This window comes from Papio anubis, chromosome 4, assembly GCF_008728515.1.
Source record: "Papio anubis isolate 15944 chromosome 4, Panubis1.0, whole genome shotgun sequence".
NCBI lineage: Eukaryota > Metazoa > Chordata > Mammalia > Primates > Cercopithecidae > Papio > Papio anubis.
Window position 1 is genome coordinate 118,722,669 of NC_044979.1, and position 12,016 is coordinate 118,734,684.

The following is a 12,016-nucleotide window of genomic DNA, read 5'->3' on the forward strand; positions in this document are numbered from 1 at the left end:
AGAAGAATGCACACTATCTCTCTTCATTGGCAATATAAATCTATATCTAGAAAACCCTAAAGACCCCACCAAAAGCCTTCTGGAACTGATAAATGACTTCAGTAAAGTTTCAGAGCAAAAAAACAATGTACAAAGATCGGTATCATTTCCATACACCAATAACATCCAAGCTGAGAACCAAATCAAGAATGCAGTTGCATTTACAATAGCCACAACAAATAGAGTACGTAGGAATACATCTAACCAACGATATGAAAGATCTCTATAAGGATAACTACCAAAAGCTTCTGAAAGAAATCACAGATGACACAAACATATGGAAAAACAGTACATGCTCATGGACAGGAAAAATCGGTATGGTTAAAATGGTCATATTACCCAAAGCAATACACAGATTCAACACTAATTCTATCAAGCTACAATTGTTTTTCACAGAATTAGGAAAAGCTACTTTTAAATTCATGTGGAACAAAAAAAGAGGCTCTATAGCCAAAGCAATCCAAAGCAAAAAGAGCAAAGTTTGAGGCATCACATTACTTGACTTCAAACTTACTATAAGGCTACAGTAACCCAAAGAACATGGCACTGGCAGAAAGTCAGACATGTGGACTGATGAGATAGAATAAAGAACCCAGAAATAAAGCCATAAACTTACAACCATGTTTCACAACGTTGGCCAAAATAAACAATGGGGAAAGGATTCCCTGTTCAATAAATGCTGCTGGGATAACTGGTTAACCATATGCAAAAGTATGAAACTAGACCCCTATCTTTCACCATATAGAAACATTAACTGAAGATAAAGAATTAAATGTAAGACTGCCAACTTTAAAACTTCTTGAAGAAACATAGGAAGCAGCATTCTGGACATCGGACTTGGGAAGGAATTTATGGCTAAGACCGCAAAAGAAAATGCAACAAAAATAAAAATTGACAAGTAGCACCTATTAAACTAAATGTTTCTGCATGGGAAAAGAAACTATCAACAGATTAAGCAGGCAGCCTACAGAATGGGAGAAAATACTAACAAACTATACATCTGACAAAGGTCTAATACCAGAATCTATGGGGAAGTTAAATTAAAAAGCAAAAGCATGAATAACCACATTAGAAAGTGGGCAAAAGGCATGAACAAACACTTCTCAAAAGAAGACATAGAAATGACCAACGAACATATGAAAAAATGCTCCACATCACTAATCAACAGAGAAATGCAACTCAAAACCGCAGTGAGATACCATCTCACACCAGCTAGAATGGCTACTATGAAAAAGTTGAAAAACAACAGATGCTGGCGAGGTTGTGAAGAAAAAGAAACACTTTTACTAAATTAGTTCAGCCACTGTGGAAAGCAGCTTGGAGATATGTCAAATAGCTTAAAACTGAGCTTCCATTCAGCCCAGCCATCCTTTTACTGGTTATATATCCAGAGGTAAAATAAATTTTTCTTCCAAAAAGCCTCATGCATTTGTATGTTCATTGCAGCATCATTCACAATAGCAAAGACATGGAATCAACCTTGGTACCCATTAGTGGTATAATGGATAAAGAAAATGTGGTGCATATACATCATGGAATACTTTGCAGCCGTAACAATGAAGGAGATCATGTCCTTTGCAGCAACATAAATGTAGCTGGAGGCCATTACTTTAGCAAATTAAAGCAGGAACAGAAAACCAAATACCCACGTTCTTATCTGTAAGAGGGGGCTAAACAATGTGTAGCCATGGATACAGAAGTGGGAACAATAGAAACTGGGGGCTGCTAGCGGGGGCAAGGGGCAAGGGGGTAAACGTTGAAAAACAAACTATCTGATACTATGCTCAGCACCTGGGTGACAAATTAATTGTACTCTAAACCTCATATTATGCAATATGCTCATGTAACAAACCTGCTCATGTACTCCTTGAATCTAAAATAAAAGTTCAAATTAAAAAACAAAATTTCAAAAGTGCACCTACTGCACAGCCTTGCTGTGAGAATAAAATAAGATGATATGGGTAAGGCCTCCAGTGCCTCGTTAGTACAAAGTTATAAGAAAACTAGCTTCTAGGGAAGGCTTCTTCAATCAGAACACTTAATTAGCTATCTGATATTTAAGAAAATAAATGTAAAAAATATAAAAATTTTAAAACAAAGATTTGGCAATTTTGTTGCAGTTTGGAAGGTGATGCTATGTTTATCCTAATAAGGATTAAAAGGCAGGTTGAGAATAAATAAAATATAGCTTGACATAATTAGTTTAGCTGAGTGGCTTCAATATTGACCTAAAATCCAAGGCATGACCATGAAGTAATGTGACAGGAGTAAAAAAAATACACTGAGCACTTAACTTGACTTTGAGGTCCACAACCTTCCAAGCAATGAATATTGCTTTGGAAAACAATATTAATATTCAGTTTAAATTTATTATCCCTGTTAAATACTTTGGAACTTTTCCATAGGAACCACCAGTCCTAAGGTCCGGAAAGTCTCAAGGAAAGTTTGAAGGCAAACTTTTATTTTTTGAGAAAAAATAATACCCTAGTGTATTAGATTTAGTATCAAATCTAGTAAATAAGGTGACTTAACTGTAAAATACATTTTTAAGTGAGATTTTAAAAAAATGGATTCTATAATTTAAATTGAAGTATATGAGAGAGACACAGATGTATTCAACCTGGAGCCAGTTAGACTGCTTGAGAGGGAAAGCTATGTATACACTGCTTAAGGTTTAGCTACAGTAATGATTGGGTGGGTCAGTGACACTGCCGGTGTTTTATTCAACCATTGGATTGAACGCAGGTCTTTTCTCATTTAATCTATCAATATTGGTGGGAATCAAGTGAATAACCTGCAGTGGCGAGCAGAGCCTGAAGCAGTGACTTCAAACTGAGGCCAGTCCGGAGCCTGAAAAGGGAGGGAAGTGGAGCTCCCCTCGGTGCTTCCTGAGCAGCCTGTTCTCCCCTGCAGGTGTCCTTCAGCTGCTCAGAGAGCTCCAGAACCACTGCAGATTCTGAGAAGTTACAGAGAGCACAGGAAAGCAGGAGACCCACAGGCAGATGTGGTTGGAGGGTTCTGTCCTTTCTGAGGTTGTACCTCTGGTGCCTGGGGTAGTTTCTGGACAGCGTTTTCATTTTGGCATGCATACCGTCACTTTAGTTGAGGCAGGACAGGTGAGCCCCAATGTGGGGCTTTACCTACTAGGGTTCCTGGCATGGTCCAGGAAAGAATTCAAGGGCAAGGCGGATGTGGAAGAAAATAGCTTTATTGAAGTGGCAGTTCTGCAGCTCCAGCAGTGTCACAGCTCTGTGACTGCTCCTGCAGAGGAGGGCTACCCTGCAGGCAGGAGAGTAGCAGTTTAGGGAAGTTTTGCACAGTCACATTTATACCCACTTTTAATAACATGCAGATTAGCAGGTGGTTTCTGTAGAAATTTCTAGGGAAAGAGTGGGAACTCTTGAGGCATTAGGTCATTGCCATAGAAAGGGGAAGTAACTTGTGAGTGTTGTCATGGCAATGGTAAACTGACAGGGCACACTGGTGGTTGTGTCTGATGAAAAGCTGTTTTAGCTAGTCCTCAATCTGGTCGGATGTCCGGGCCCCATCACCTACCTCAGAGTCAGACTGTAATTTACATATGAAGAAGATTTGTGAAGGTCAGACTTAGAGCAAAACCTGTTTGGGGTGTCTCCTGGAGAAAACGTTTATGAATTTGACAGTTTATTTCAGTCAGAATCTTAAACTGATTCCACATGAGAGTGTCCTGTTATTAAAAAGGAAGGTCTTGAAGACAGAAGTTTTTCTACACCAAGAGAGTGGGTGGCATGCTGAGTTTCAAGAGTTAAATTTGTGAAATTTGTCAGAATCAAAATGAAGTCACTAATGTTAAGAAAACCCTGACAAACAGAGCCAGGGAAGGCCATGAAGAGAGGGATCACAAGCTGTATGCCTGAAAACAAAAACCATCACAAAAGACTGCAAAACTTACCACCTTGCACAAAGGCCACCACAACCTTACACAAAAGGGTATTTTGGCAAGGACGTCTGCCCAGTAACTGCCTGGCTGACCTCAGACTGATGTCACTCTTATTATTAATCTCTGTAGCCTCAGATAATTATTTCAAAACAATTGCGTGTTCCTCTTTGTTTTTTCCTTTAAAACCCTTTGTCTTCTCTTGCCTTCCTGAATATACACATAGTTTTTTATGACATGTGTATTCCCATTGCAATGCTTTATGACCAAATAAACATTGTTTCTTTTAGAAAAAACAAACAAAACAAACCCAAAGTGGTTTTGACTATTTTACAGTCCCACTAGCAGTGTATGAGACTGTGTGTCAGCGCACAACAGATTAATTCACATGATTTCCAGTGCACAGTGCATTGGTCTTTTTATTTTTGGCTATTTTAATAGATGTTTAATAGTATCTCAGCGTGATTTTAATTTGTATTTATGCGAGGATTAATAATGTCAGGCATCTCTTTATGCGATTATGTATCATCTGTATGTTTTCCTTGGTTAAATATCTGTCCAAATCTTTTTCCTTTGTAATTTTTTCTTGTTTACGACTAAGATTTAAAAGTTCTTTGTATATTATAGTTATAAGCATTTATCTTTCTAGACATTTCTGCCAGTCTGTGACTTATATTTTCATTCTATTGACAAGTTCTTTTGATAAGGTACAATTTATCAATTGTTTTATGAGTCATGTTTCTGGTGTTTAAATTAAGAAATCTTTGTTCAAACAAGGGTCACAGAAACGTTCTATATTTTTTCTTACAAGTCTTATTGTTTTAGGCTTTACACTTAAGTCTATGACACTTTTTTAGTTAGTTTTTATGTATGTGGTACATACATCCAAGTTAGTATTTTGCAAATGGATATCCAATTGTTCCAACACCCTATGTATAAAATAGTATCCATTTCCACTGAATTGACTTTGCAGATCTTAAAAGATCAGATGTTCATATTTGACATATAAGACTATGTCTGGACTTTCTATCCAGGTCGATCGATATGCTTGTCTATGTTGAACCCTATTCTGCACTGTCTTAATTATTTTAGCTTTTTCATAAATCTTGAAACCCACTTTATGTCTCCGTTTTTCAGAGTTGTTTTGGCTATTCTTTGTTCTCTGCATTTCCATATGTATTTTAGATTCATCTTGTCAAATTCTATAACACTAAAAACAAACAAAAACATAAACAAACAAAATGACACTGGGATATTTTTAATTAAACATTTTACTTTGAAATGATTATAGTTTCACATGAAGTTGTAAGGGATAAGATAAAACTACTTGGTCATGACATATTGTCCTTTTCTACATTTTGTTAGATTTTATTTACTAAAATTATATTTGAAGTTTTTTTTTTGTATTTGTGAGAGATATTATTCTGTGGCTTTCTTTTCTGGTAATGTTTTTGTCTTATTTTGTTATCAATGTTATACTGGTTTCATATAATTAGATGGAAATTATTTCATACTTTTTAATTTTATGGAAGAGTTTCTATAGAATTAGCATTTTTTTTTTCCTTTTCTTTTCCCTGCAACTTTTAATTTCCAGGGTACATGTGCAGGAAGCGCAGGATTGTAACATAGGTAAACATGTCCTATGGTGGTTTGCTGCACAGATCAATTCATCCATTAGCTTTTCTTCCTGATAATCTTCTTCCCCCGATACCCCCTGACAGGGCCCAGTTTGGTTGTCCTCCCCACCTTGTGTCCATGTGTTCTCATTGTTCAGCTCCCACTTATAAGTGAGAACATGAGAACATGTGGTGTTTGGTTTTCTGTTCCTGTCTCAGTTTGCTGAGAATAATGAATTTCAGTTCCATCCATGTGCCTGCAAAGGACATGATCTCATTCCTTTTTATGGTTGCATAGTATTCCTTTTTATGGTTGCATACTATTTATGGTATAGAAAGATCTCAAATTAACAACCTAACATCATCACTGAAAGAACTAGAGAACCAAGAACAAAGAAAACCAAAAGCTAGCAGAAAACAAGAAATAACCAAGATCACAGAAGAACTGAAGGGGATGGAGACATGAAAAACCCTTTAAAAAATCAACAAATCCAGGAGCTGATTTTTGGAAAAAGTGATAAAACAGACTGCTAGCCAGTCTAGTAAAGAAGAAAAGAGACAAGACTCAAATAGACACAATCAGAAATGATAAGGGTAATATCACCACTGACCCCAAAGAAATACAAACCACCATCAAAGAATACTATAAACACCTCTGTGAACATAAACTGGAAAATCTAGAAGAATTGGCTAAATTCCTGGACATATATACCCTCCCAAGACTGAACCAGGAAGAAATTGAATCCCTGAATAAACCAATAAACAGTTCTGAAATTGAGATAGTAATAGTTACAAACCAAAAAAAGCCCAGAACCGGACAGATTTACAGCTGAATTCCTAGAGGTCCAAAGAAGAGCTGGTACCATTTCTACTGAAACTATTGCAAACAATTGAAAAAGAGCAAATTTTACCTAACTCATTTTATGAAGCCATTATCATCCTGATATGAAAACCCGGCAGAGATAAAAAAAAAAAAAAAAAGAAAGAAAAGAAAACTTCAGGCCAATATCCCTGACCAACATTGATGCAAAGATCCTCAATAAAATACTGGCAAACAGAATCAAGCAGCACATCAAAAAGCTTATCCACCATGATCAAGTCAGCTTCATCCCTGAGATGCAAGGCTGGTTCAACATAACCAAATCAACAAATGTGATTCATCACATAAACAGTACTAAAGGCAAAAAGCACATGATTATCACAACAAATGCAGAAAAGATTTTCAATAAAAGTTAACATCCCTTCATGTTAAAAATTCAATAAACTAAGTATTGATAGAACATATCTCAAAATAATAAGAGCCATATATGACAAACCAACAGCCAATATCACACTGAATGGGTAAAACTAGGAACACACCCCTTTGAAAATCGGCACAAGACAAGGATGCCCTCTCTCACCACTCCTACTCAACACAGTATTGGAAGTTCTGGCCAGGGCAATCAGGGAAGAGAAATAAATAAAGGGTATTCAAATAGGGAGAGAGGAAGTCAAGTTATATTTGTTTGCAGATGACATGATCCTATGTCTAGAAAATCCCATCTTCTCAGCCCAAAAGCTTCTTAAGCTGGTAAGCAACTTCAGCAAACACTCAGGAAACAAAATAAATGTGCAAAATTGCTAGGTCTCCTATACACGAACAGCAGACAAGCAGAGAGCCAAATAATGAATGTATTCCCATTCACAATTGCTACAGAAAGAATAAAATACCTAGGAATACAGCTAAAAAGGGAAGTGGAAAACCTCTTCAAGGAGAACTACAAACCACTGCTCAAGGAAATCAGAGGACACAAACAAATGGAAAAACATTGCATGCTCATGGATAGAAAGAATCAACACTGTGAAAATGGCCATATGGCCCAAAGTAATTTATAGACTCAGTGCTCTTCCCATTAAACTACCATTGACATTCTTTACATAATTAGAATGAACTGTTTTAAGATTCATATGGAACCAAAAAAAGAGCTCGAATAACCAAGACAATCCTAAGTAAAAAGAACAAAGCTGCAGGCATCATGCTACTCGACTTTTTTCTTAAATTTTTGTGTAATTCATCAGTGAATTCATATAGAACTATAATTTTCATTGTGAGAAGGGTTTTACCTACAAATGAAATTTCAATAGATATATACCTATTGGGCTATCTATTATTCTTGAGGAGGCATGAGTCTTTCAGGGAATTGTATGTTTTATAAAAGTTATTCAACTCAATGGCATAAAGTTCTTCATAACATTTCCATATTACTGGTTTAACAATTGTGGAATCTGTGGTCATATTACCTCTTTCTTTCTGGCTGTTAGTAATTTGAGGTTTTTTGTTTGGTTTTGGTTTTGTTGTTGCTTACTTGTTTTATTCCTGAACAAATTGCCTACTGGTTTATGAATTTTATAGATGCTTTCAAAGAACCAGCTTTTTGTTCATTGAATTTTCTCTTTTCTATTTCATTGATTTCGTCTCTGATATTTATTATTTTGATTCTTCTATTTTGTGTTTAATTTGCTTTTGTTTTTTCGTTAACTGTTTTAAATTAGAAGTGGGGGCTATTGATTTGAGTTCTGTATTTTTCTTTTATATAAAAAGAATAAAAGATGCATTGCAGAGGGAAATTCTAAGTACTCAAACACTAACATGCTTTGTTTTTATTCCTTTCAAAATAGTTTTTTATTTCCACTTGATTTATTTTTTGACTCGTGTTGTTTAGAAGTTTCATTTATCTACAAATAGTTTGGTAACTTTTTCTTTGTCTTTTATTAGGGGTTTCCAATTTATTCCACTTGGATAGTTTCAAAATAATTTATATTTGTGTTAGGCACAGAATATCGTCTATCTTAGCAGTTGGTCTGTGTGAACTAGAAAACAATGTGCATTCTTCTAATGTTGGGTAGAGTAGGCTACAAATGTCAACTAGGTAATATTAATTGACCATGCAGTTCACATGTGCCATCTTTGTATGGATTTTGCATTTCCTTTCCTATCATTTATTGAGAGAGGGATATTGAAATTTCTGACTATTAGTGGAGATTTGTCTATTTCTCCTTGCATTTGCATCACTTTTAGCTTCATATATTTGACATAGTGCTAAGTGCATAAACTTTTAGGATTTTTATGTCCTCTTGATTAATTGGCTCATTCATCACTATTACAAGATCTTCTTTACTCCTGGTACTACTTTTGTTTAAAATCTAATTTGATACCAATCCAGCCACTCTAGTATTCACTTTACCTTTATTTGTCTAATCTCTTCTATGTTCCCCTTTTTCCTTCTTTATCTACCTTATTTTGGATAACTTGAGTATACTCTTATTTCGTTTTATCTCCTTCTTTGGCTTACTAGCTTTACCACTTTTTTAAAAAAGTAGTTTATTATTATTATTATTATTTCTTTTCATTTGGGGGAGGATGTGGGTCACAGGGCAAGATCTCATTCTCTTGGTCAGGCTGGAATGCAGTGGCACAATCATATCTCACTGTAGCCTCAAACTCATGGAATCAAGTGATTCCTCTGCCTCGGCTCCCTGAGTAGCTGGGACTGTAGATGTGTGCCACTGTGCCCAGTTAATTTGTCTTGTTTTATTTATCTTATTTTTTGTTGTTGTTGAGATTGGGTCTCGCTTTGTTGCCCAGGCTGGTCTTGAATTACTGGCTTCAAGTAATTCTCCCATCTTGGCCTCCCAAAGTGCTGGGGTTATAAGCGTGACTCACGCTTGTGGTTTCTTTAGAGTTTATATTGCACATCTTTGAGTTGTCACTATTTTCCTTCAAATGATCTTATATTACTTTATTTATAGAATGAGAAACCTAAATTTCTTTTCTACTAGATTTTATGCTATTTTTGCCACATAGTTTACTTAAATATCTATTATGAAACCAATAATACATTGTTAATAGTTTTTGTTTAAGTAGTGAACTATCTTTAAATATTTACATAAGGAGAGAGTAATTTTATATAATTACCCCTGTAGTTACCATTTCTGATGTCTTTACTTATTTTTATAAATATACATTTCCACAATGTCATTTGTTTCTATCTGAAACACAACATTTGATCAATTCTCTCAGCTTTTGCATATATAAGAAATTAATTTCCCTTTGGTTTTGAACATTTTTTCTGGGTATAGATTTCTAGGTAAACCAGTTTTGGTTTTTCCCTTTTTACAAACTTTAACAATGTTGGCCAGGCGCAGTGACTCAGGCCTGTAATCCCAGCACTTTGGGAGGCCGAGGCAGATGAATCACAAGGTCAGGAGTTCGAGACCAGCCTGACCAATATGGTGAAACCCCGTCTCTACTGAAAATACAAAAAATTAGCCGGGTGTGGTGGTGCGCACCTGTTATCCCAATTACTCAGGAGGCTAAAACAGGAGAATTGCTGGAACCCAGGAGGTGGAAGTTGCAGTGAGCCCAGATTGTGCCACTGCACTCCAGCCTGGGCAACAGAGCAAGACTCTGCCTCTAACAAACAAACAGACAAACAAAAAAGTGTTGCTGCATTGTGTCCTCATTTGCCTTTTTTCCTGAGAAATTTAATCTGTTTTCTCCTTATCTTTGCTCTTCTGTATGTAATGTGTCATTTAATTTCTTTTTTCGCTGATCTTGAACAATTAGATAGCAATTATGTTCTGATGTAGCTTTATAGTTATTGTACTTGAGTTTTGCTGAGATTTTTGGAACTAAGGAATTACACCATTAAATTCGTAAATTTTTCAGTTATAATTTCTTCAACTATTTTTTGTCTCTTTCCTTTTCTCCTCTACTTTTAAGAATCTAACTGCATGTCTTTTATACTGTTTGAAGTGTCCTCTAAACTCTTTATGCCCTTTTTTTAAAGAAAGATTTATGTTTTAATGTGAATAGCTTTAATTTTTATGTGTTCTTGTTCACAAATCTTTTCTTCTGCAATGTCAAATTTTGTGTTATTTTCTTCACAGTATTTTTTAACTCAACCATTAAAATATTCATCTCCAGAACTTTGATTTGGGTCTTTTTCATATTGTCCATGTTCTTCCTTAACATTGAAACATACAAGAAATACATATAGTATTTAATGTCTTTGCTTACTAATTCTAGCACCTGTGGTTCTGAACTGCTGTTCATTAATTGTTTTTTCTCTTCATTATGATTCCTATTTTTCTGACTCTATAAATACCTGGTATTCCTTCATACCAATGCCAGTCATAGTAAATTTTTCCCTTGGTAGATGATTGCTTTTCTATAAATATCATTGTGATTCCTCCTGAGATATGGAGAAGTTACTTATATATTTTTTTCTTTGTGTCTTTTTTCTTTTTAAGAATTATTAGGCAGAGTCAAAGCATTTATCAATCTATAATTATTATCTGCTACTGGGATAAGTCTATTCTGTGTATCTGCCTACCTGTAAACATCTTTGTACCTTTATATTTATAGTGCATATATTTTACAGAGAGAAAATAGTGGCATCTTACTTTTTATAATTGCTGAAACTCTCTACTTTTTCTTTGAAATGTTTATTATATTCACACAGTGTAATTGTTGATATGTCTTGATTTAGTCTTTTGGCATTTGTTTTCTATTTCTCCGATTTAATTTTTGTTTTAATCAAACATACGACAATATTTTTATCTTCTTTATCATATTTTTAGCATTGTTGTTACATTTAAATTAATTTTCTGAGTTGTTTTAAGAATTAAAATATGTCTTCCTAACTTACAGTCTTCTAACAAGTAACATTATATCACTTTACATAAAATGTTTAAAAAAAAAAGAAATCAAACTTGACACAATGTAGTTATATTTAACTTCCATATTTTGTTTTATTTTTCTTACATGCTTTGCTTTTACATGTATTATAAGCCCCATAATAATATTGCTTTTATAATAAAAAAAATCAATACCAAGTCTCACTCTGTCACCCAGGCTGGGGTACAATGGCATAATCATAGTTCACTGTAACCTCAAACTCTTGGGCCCCAAAAATCCTTCTGCCTCAGCCTCCCGAGTAACTGAGACTACCTGTACACATCACATCTGACTAATTTTTAATTTTTTAAAATAAAGATGAGGTCGCACTCTGTTGCCCAGGCTCTCGAATTCCTGGCCTCAAGTGATCCTCCCACCTTGGCCTTCAAAAGTTGTGGGATTACAGGTGTGAATTATCATGCTGGGACTCCTATTTTTTATCCACCAGTTTTAAAAAAAATTCTTTTCAGTACTCTTTAATTCTTGTTGATTCTAATGTTATACATCTCCCTGTATCCTGCACTTCCTTTAACATATTATCTAGTGCAAATATGCTGGCAAGGAATTCTTTCCTCTTTCATTGGTCTGAAAATGTCCTCATATATATTTTTCAATTTTTAAGATAGGCTAATTGGCTATACACTTCTCCACTGATGTTTTTTTCCCTTAAAAATTTATCTTTATTATTCATGTCTGCCTTCTGCCTATCATTGTTTCTTGTAAGAG